General features: G+C 49.2%; 1 protein-coding gene across 6 annotated transcripts in view; it reads right to left on the reverse strand.

The window, feature by feature from the left end:
- The window catches only part of LOC110307312 (potassium voltage-gated channel subfamily S member 3), a 52786-nt gene extending 46700 nt beyond the window's left edge, over nucleotides 1-6086 (reverse strand). For 2 of the 6 annotated variants that reach the window (XM_029484338.1, XM_029484341.1), the window contains exon 1: nucleotides 5182-5336. The gene's annotated coding sequence lies outside the window, so the exon portion shown is untranslated. Of the gene's footprint in view, nucleotides 1-4505; nucleotides 4627-5181; nucleotides 5371-5948 lie in introns of those variants that run through there. The other 4 variants (XM_029484339.1, XM_021179549.1, XM_029484337.1 and 1 more) reach the window with 4 other exon arrangements.
- Between the last annotated feature and the right edge of the window lie 1541 nt (nucleotides 6087-7627).

Genomic DNA, 7627 nt, shown 5'->3' on the forward strand with positions numbered 1-7627 from the left:
AACTGCCATTCTCAGTTGAACCGTTCGTGTTGTGGACTGCGGGCAGGCCGCAACACACACACACACATCTTCTCTCTTCAGTATCTGTCACCCTTACCACAGTAGACCCAGCTCCTAGCATAGTATACATCACAAAGCAGGTGCTCAAATTCTTGTAGAGCAAATATCTGACTGCATTCATTAATCATTAGCTTTGATGAGCATCTAGTAGATGTGCTGTTGACAGTAAACAGGACATTTCATTCATTTGGAAGGTCCCCAAGCTCACTGAAGCCAGCTGCTTATAAACACTGATTGCTCAATTGTAGCACTGTTGACTAAAAGCGAGCAGACCATGAGCCTTTATCATGCAACACTTGTGCAATTAAAGACAATATTTATACAGTGTCTCTTACAAGAAAACCATGGTCCAAGGATCTGCAGGGTTCCAAAGCAAGTGAGACAACCCCCAGCCCCAAACAAAGACGACAATATCACAATCTAGGCTAGTAGCTATTTTTAGGTTATTAAAGATTACTTTTATAATGTGCTCATCCTGGGAAGCTTCAAAATATGGTGAGAACAAATAAGAGAGTCAAGCATTGCAGGGTCCAGGTCAGCCTTCGTTTTCATTCCAGGTTCTAAGCATTTTACTGAAGTCAACTCCTATTCCTGCCCTTGCATCCTGCAATAGCAGCCCCATGGAAAGTGAAATAACAACAGAAAAATTCTCATCTTCTTCTCCTATTCACTTCCCTTCCTTTGTGCTCACTTAGCTCCAGACCAATATAGTCAGAATTGAGAAATCAGCATCAGGGCTGGCGATTGGCTCAGCTGGCTGAGTACTTGCCTAGCATTCACAGGGTCCTGAGTTGGAGTCCCAGATCTGCACGTGCCATAGTGGTGTGGGTCTATCATCCCAGCACTCAGGAGAAGGAGGCAGGAAGAGGCTCAGGTCAGCTACTGAGTAGGTTTGAGGTCAGCCTGGAATCTTAAGACCCTGTCTCAGAAAAGAGGAGAAAGAAAAAGAAAGGTTGCTTTCAGAATGAAATTCTAACTCAGCTACCACAAAGGACTCTTCATTGGAAACAAGAAAATGAAGCTAAAAGACAGTGCGTTTGGAGTCAGTCCATGTTTGAAGCTCATCTCTCCATCCTGCTAGCTCTGCCCTGCTGTGACTTATCATAATCAAGGTGCCATGAGGACTCCATGACACAAACCTGGGGACAGTTCCTCCACGCTGGGTTAGGGAATGTGTCACTGTGGCTCTAATCTATGGGTTTTCTAGGTTTCTCAGATATTATCTGAAAACAACCATGATGTTTGTCTAGCTGGTGATTTTTTTCTTTAGATCCTTTATATTCTGCCTGCCCTCTTTCCTTTCTAGTCAGCTGAGCAGAGTCCACTGAGAAGCCGGCTGGAAAAGACAAAACTTTTAAATTCTGTCTTTGGGGGGTGTTTTGTTGTTGTTTTGGTTTTGTTCTTGTTCTTGTTTTTGTTTGGGGGTCGTTTTTTGGTTTTGTGGGTTTGGGGTTTTAGTTTTTGTTTTTTGAGAAAGGGTTTCTCTGTGTAGCCTTGGCTGTCCTGGAACTCACTCTGTAGACCAGGCTTGCCTCAAACTCATAGAGTTCTTCCTCCTTCTGTGTGCTGGGATTAAATGCATGCAGCATGCACTACCACTGCCTGACTCTTGTCTGTTAATCTTGGTATGATTTCACCAGTCTCTATTCTCCTGCTATGACTCAGGTCCTAGTTCTTTTAAGCATTAGCTGAGCTTTTAAATTCTATTCTTCCAGGTTCCTCTTAAGGTTGGGACACAGAACCTAAAGTCACTTGATAACCATGGGTTTCCCTACCAGTCACATGACCAAACTCTGTCTGAGATTTCACTACAGAGAGGGCAAAGCAGGTGAGACACAGAACCAGACATAGGGTGTAGAGCCTCACAGTCGTTCTGCAGGCTGACTGCAAGACTCAGGGTTTTGGCTTTACATTTCTCCTGCTGGACGGTCTTGTCTCCTCCTTCTCCTATACAACAGGGCAATGATTAAGCCTACCTCATGTGGTTATCCTCAGAATGAAATGAGTTAATAGGAGTTTTAAAAAAAAAAAAAAAAAAAAAGCTTTTAGCATTTAGATCTTAGTATAAGGTAACAATAATAGCGATCTAAGTCTTTGTACCGAAACAGAAAGAATCCAGAGAAGTGGCCTAAGTCAAAGAGCCACAAAGGACCATTTATTGAGGTTGGTAGTCGGTTCTCTTTGATTGAGATCTCCTTGTAGATATTCCACACAAGAGTGTTGGGTCTGTAGCCTGGTTGTAGAGTACTTGCCCAGCATACAGGAAACTCTGGGTAGATCCCAGCACAGTATAAATCAGGTACGGTAGCATGCATCTGAAATTCCAGTACTCAGGTCAGTCAAGTTCAAGGTCACCTTTGACTATACAATGAGTCTGAGACTAACCTGGACTACATGAGACCTCAATTTTTTTAAAAGGTTTTAGAAAAGCTATGTCTCACTTGTGACACTGTAAGGATCCATCATGCTAGTGCCTGAGAAGTAAACGGGAATAATCCATCTTTCCCTCTGCCTGCACCTACCTTGACAGCTGTCCTTCCTTCCTAGGGAAACCTCAGGCCACCCTCCCGTTGGCCTCCATCATACTCAGGAAGCACTCCATTCATGGCAAGCTTCCACATCAACACTGCAGTGATATAAAGAGTGCAAGCCTTACATCTTCACATGAGACAATCCCCAGAAAAGCACCTAGCAGAGTATCCAGCCAATGCCTTAGGCAGTCAATAAATGTTATCTATTTAAAATGCTCTCTATTTTCAAGGGGAGAGGAGGAAAGTCCTTTGGTACCTGCTTTCTCCAAGCTGACACACATTCCAGTACCAAATGCCACACAAGAGCAGACTGGAATCTGTGGAAGAACAGAGAGATGCCATGCAATATCTGTAAAGAATTACAGTGCAGGGAAGAGTTCCATGGACAGACAATACAGGAATCTCCTTCCCTCCTCTTCCCAAGAAGAAAAGCAGAAGAAGGATGACCCTTAGTTGGGAAATTGCTGGCAAACCCAAATGTGATGTTAATTTTAACTGTCAATTTGACACAGTCTCAAATTACCTGAAGGAAGAGCCTCCAAGAATGTCTGTGAAAGATGATCTCAGTTACATTCATTGATGTGGGATGAACTGCCCACTGTGGGCAGCATTATTCCCTGGGCTTGGAACTAGGGACTGAGTGAAAAACTAGAAAGCTACCAGAGTACTAGCATACATGTGTTAATCCGTCTTTCTTTGCTCTCAACTGTGAACATAATGTGACCAGTACTCTCAAGTTCGGGCGGCCGTGACTTCTCTGCCACAATGAACTGAAATTATAAGTCAAATACACTTTCAAGTTGTTTTGTGAGTAATTTACCACAGCACCAGAGATGAGCTAGGACACCAATTCTGCCCACGGAGTTATTAGTATTTTAACATTTCTGAACAAATCCAAGACAGCTTTAGACTTCCCAACTTGCTCTCCTAGGCAAACCACACAGCTAGGCTGCCTTCATTCATGGCTGTGGGTAGGCACTGTCAGCTCCCACACAAAATCCCATTAGTTCTTTTAGTGTGTTCACAACATGCTTTAGACCCAGAAGTCTTAATCACTTCAGCATGACCTTCTCCCCATCCCAACACCGGCAACGTCTAGTCCTGAAAAGACGGTGTAAGAGGAGACAGAAGCCAATTACTTGGAAGGAAAAGAGCAAAACTAACTCTGGCATCCTTTCCGCTGTGACAGGCCAGAGCACACTGAGTGAATCGGTCACCTCAGAGAGCTAGGAACCCACGGAAATAGTTCAAGTACAGAATCAACAGACATTCTAGCAAACCATTACCTTTAACAGGAGGCAAGGTACTGGGGGAAATGCTTGCTTCCAGTTTACCTGGAAGGGTATTCACAAGAAGTCTAGAGGAGTAAAACCCAGTCCTAAACCGATGGTTATGCAAATTGTATAAACAAATCTATTCAAAGAGTGGGAAGCCTTCTGATCTAGTTTCCTCCCCTCACCTGTCTCTCTGCCTTCAGCAGACAGAGTGGAAGAGAAAACCCAACAGCTTGGAAGAATCACAAATCCACTCTCTTAGTGTGATCAAAAGGAACATCTCGGTTCACCCGGCCCCCCAAATAACTCTTACGGGTTAAGGGAGTTCTTGGCAGATTTCTGTCCTTGCCAAGGGACGCTGAAATTACGCTATCACCGCGTTCTCTCTAGACCAGACAGGTACAAGGAAGAGGGGACCAAGGTCGCAAAGGGTGCTCCTGTCCTAAATCTGACAAGGAGGCAAGGGATACGGAAGAGAGGGGCACAAGGAAACATAAGCTCTGCAATGCGAAAGGAGTCCGGGCCAGGCTAGCCGCGGCCCCTGCCGGCAGGTCTAGCTCCTTCCAGGCACCTCCTGAGGTCTGATTGGAGCCACCAGCGAGGATGAAAGAAATTAGAGTTCCTGATCCTACGGACCCACCTCGCGCCACTACCGCAGATTCAAATGAGACTCTGGGGACCGTTCCACGTGGGCCCAGTGAGCCCCAAGTCGCCCCATCTAAAGCGCGCTGACTGTTCCCGGGCTCAGCGCCGCACCAAGGGCCCTGGGAACGCTCTTGCCTGCAACTGTCGCGGGGCGCCTTGCAACACTGCAGGGCAGAGGGGAGGGGGAGAAATGGCAGAGAAGGCGGAGCAGGCGCCCCGGGAAACACTAACATTTGCCAGGAAAGCGCCTCCTCCCGAGAAAGGAAAGGAAGGGCTTCCCAGCTTAGGAAACGCCCCGGGGATGCCCCCACAGGAGGTGCCGCCTTTCCCTGGCTCACCCATGCTCCAGTCTCCAGTCAGTCCTCCACTTAACCTCCTACTCCCAAAAGCTGGCCCTAGCTCCCTTCCCCAGGCATCCAAAGAGACCCACGCTCGCTTTGGGCAGTCCGCAGCTCGCGCAACAGGCAGAGCTCGAGCTCCAGCGACGGCGGGCTCTGGCTCCGGGACTGGAGGATGAGGAGGAAGCCAGGCACCCTTAGCAGCATTTACTCCCACGACCTGAGAGCCATTGGGGACTGAAAGAGCAAAGGTGGAGGAAGGTACAATAAAGTTGAAGGGTCGCACGGAGAAGTGTCACGGGCGCGCGGGGAGGTGGAGACCCGATCAGGTACCTGCAGGAGTAGGGAGTCTCGGTGCGTCTGGCTGGCTGGGTTCTGCGACGCCGCCTGTCCGTGCTGCAGGGATCCGGCCTCGCCGCGCAGCCCCGCGCCCGCCGCCGCAGCGGCAGGAGAGCGGGCTAGCCCGCACGGGTCGCTGAGTCCGCGGATCCCGCCCGGCCGGAGCTGGGTGCCTCGGGAGGCGGGCGGGACCGGGCGGGGCCAGTCTCTCAGTCAACGCCCTGCTGCTCTCTGCTCCTCCCGCCGCCTGGCGTGCAGCTCTCCGCCAGGGTTCCCCCCGGCCCAGGGCGCGGCGCTCGCGCACGGACCGCCGCAAACTGAGGGGGGTCCCACGGTGAGCCCCACGCACCGATGGTTGCACCCAGACACAGCAGTGCGGGACTTGCATCCCGGCCCAGGCCCAAGTGCAGAGTCACCTCCTCAGGAGTGTCCCGCCCTGCCCCAGAGGGATATCAAGGTCATGTCCCACACCTCCCACCCTGCGCACTCCCCGGAGAGAACCTCAATCCAGAAGAAGAAAAATGACCTTTCTCGTGGCCTAAGAAAAATGCCTCTTGAAAGTCGTGTCCAAAGCAACACTTCGCAAAATTGCCAGGGTTTTCTTGAGCTGTCTTCTTGAGCTGTCACGAGGCCCCAACTTGTTTTACAACAAAGTACGAAGGAGGAAACGCCCCTGATTCTGCCGCTGTTTACCACCGCCCGCTCCCTGAAGACTCACACATAGTGAGGAACAAGATGTTTTGTTCCTTTCCTCGACTTACCAAGTCTGAAGAGATGGTTGGACTTATGCACCAAGCATATGCACCTCATATGGAGAAAGGAAAAAGGAACTGAGTGGAAAGCTGGGAATGGGAGAGGGAGTCACCGAGAAATGGCTCCAGCTAAGGTTGAATTAACAACCAAGGACCTATGCAAGGGCAGCGTGTGGTCCTGAAGACACGCCTGGCCTCCCTGCACTGGCACTGAGCGAAAACACAACCAACAGCCCGGAAGAGAAATGGAACGCGTGGGAACCCACCCCCGCGCTCCCCCTCCCGCCCCCAAACTGCAGATTTTTAAGTTGTGCAGGCATGCAACCATTCCTCAAAGCCAGCTGCTCAGAATTGTAGGCGCCCAGTGTTCTCAGGGTTCCCACCAGACAGACACTACAAGCTCTGCTGGCTGCTCCCGGCCCCTAACCCAGACTTGGTGACAATCACCACAGACATGCACCTAGCAAAACTAGGGACGTTTATGATGGTGACAAGAGGCATCTATACAAGGAGAAAGATGCTTTTCTGGACTCATGGAAGTGCCCTGTGATGTCTGTGGGCTTCATAAGGGTTCTTCCTCCATCAAAACCTACACTGAGTCAGAGGGTAAAGAGCACCAGGTTTCAAAGAGATGAAGCTTGCATTTATTTATTTTTATTACATTTAATTTTTCTGTATGTATCTGTGTGGGTGCATCCACACATTGGCATGTGGAAAAAGGGCTCAGAGGACAACTATCAGGGATTGGTCCCCTGCTTCCATCAGGCAGGTCCTGTGGATTGAACTCAGAAGGTCAGGCTTGGTGACAAGTGCCTTTATGCAGTGAGCCATTTCACTAGCCCATGAAACCTGTATCTTCAAAAGAGGTCTGCCCCAGAGGAGAGAGTTCTCAGTAGTGGGCAGAAGACCCTGCCTCAAAATGAGGGTGTGGGCCACTGTAGAGCCTATTTGGACTTTCTGTCCCTTATGTCTTCATTATTTGGTCCCCTCAGGCCTGCCCCTCTCAGGTCACAGAAGACCCAAGGCAAATGTCTACTCTGGTGTCTGACGAGTCGTGGAAGGTAGTTTTCATGAGCAATTCATCATCTTTAACCTAAGATTTAATTATTCTAAACATTTACATTTTATCAGCATCACAGAATCGATGCTTCTGGGTCTCCCCAGCAGTTAGGTAGCCACTTGAGCATTTCAAAAGCACCAAGTCCTGTCTCCTTTGACTAAGAAGAACAAGGACAAATGGCCTTGTCTGTGGCCTGCAGGAGGTATCTGCAGTGCAGAGAGAGCAGTAAGTCCTTCTCATGACGTCTGGGTGGCACAGGTGAATAGAAGAGGAGAGGAGGCACAACCCCAGGCTGTCAGGAACTATCCCTTCAGGAGGCAGGAACAGACAGTATAGCCTGCATACTATATCCTGTGTACAGAGGGCCTCTGGTCTGAGGTAGCAGGTCAGCCATTTGCATGCATCCTGAATCATGCCTTCAGTTGTGGTGTGTCACCTAAAAGGGAAACTCCTTCCTCACCTGGGGACCAAGCAACACACATGACACAATAAACAGGAAAGCACATCTGCTCCTGAAACCTTAATCTTCTCTCTCCTCCCCAGTCCCCACCCCTCCACACATACCATGAACTCACAGAATCATATTCTTCCTCTGCCTACCCAGACTGGTCCTTGATTTTTTTTTTTC

This window comes from Mus caroli, chromosome 12 (genome assembly GCF_900094665.2).
Source record: "Mus caroli chromosome 12, CAROLI_EIJ_v1.1, whole genome shotgun sequence".
Taxonomy (NCBI): domain Eukaryota; kingdom Metazoa; phylum Chordata; class Mammalia; order Rodentia; family Muridae; genus Mus; species Mus caroli.